The 918-nt window shown below is 44.6% G+C and overlaps 1 protein-coding gene across 2 annotated transcripts in view; it reads left to right on the forward strand.

Annotated features, from left to right (window-relative positions):
- GABRA1 (gamma-aminobutyric acid type A receptor alpha1 subunit) overlaps positions 1 to 918 on the forward strand; it is an 87,128-nt gene that overhangs the window by 707 nt on the left and 85,503 nt on the right. The gene's annotated exons all lie outside the window — the stretch shown is intronic.

The raw sequence follows: 918 nt of genomic DNA on the forward strand, positions 1-918 counted from the left end.
TGTGTGTGTGTGTGTGTGTGTGTGTGTGTGTGTGTGTGTGTGTGTATCCCCCTCCCCAGGTTAACGATGCGCAAGGATCGATTGGCAATTTTCTAGGCATTGATTTTAAAGGGTCCCTTAGAAAAATATCTATGTTAGGGAACAGGGTGGACTTCTTAGTGACAGGGGAAAATGCAAAGTTAAAAGGCAGGAAGGAAAGCAAGTCAAGCTACTGCTCGGAATAAGGCAAGGCTCTCAGCACGGGGGAAAAAAAAGGATCGGAATGCATCTTTTGCAATGGGCGCTACAGAAATGGTCACAGATGTGTGGGTCTCTCCCATTTTGAATAGGAAAACTCTAGACTATTTAAAATAATGTCTCCGGCGTGGGGAGGGCTGGGGGCTGGATGGGGAGGGCTGGTATTGCCGAATGCTCAAAAGAGCCTCTGCTTTGCATCTGTTTTTTTTTCAGGTTGCAAGAAACTTTACTTTTCTAGCAATTATAGCTTCCTTATGGTTTTCTTTAAGGGGGAATCAATCAGCTCAAGGCAGACAGTGAATAAGGATCCGCTTCTTTGTTACACTGAAGCCCCTTCTTGCAAAACCAGAAGTTAATAGTAATAAGAGATGGTGGCTTTCTCCCCAGCTCGATTCAACGCATCACTTGCTGGAGACAGCAACAGAAACGTAGCAGGGAGGGCATGGAAGAGGTGGGACGAGCTAAGGGAATATCTTCTACTGTGCCTAGCTTACAGTATTCTATGTCATTCTGTAAAATCCAGAGAACATTTGCACAAGGTGCTGTCACTGCTGTTGTCTCATGTGAAAACTATTCCTGAGCTGTTATACAAGCTTGCTGTCTGCTAAATGAGCAAAGACGGGGACCAGGTAAGCAAGTGGCTCCTATCAAAGTTTGTACAGTTTGTAATAAAATATCTTG

Source organism: Gavialis gangeticus, unplaced genomic scaffold, assembly GCF_001723915.1.
Source record: "Gavialis gangeticus isolate Ggan-Ray unplaced genomic scaffold, GavGan_comp1, whole genome shotgun sequence".
NCBI lineage: Eukaryota > Metazoa > Chordata > Crocodylia > Gavialidae > Gavialis > Gavialis gangeticus.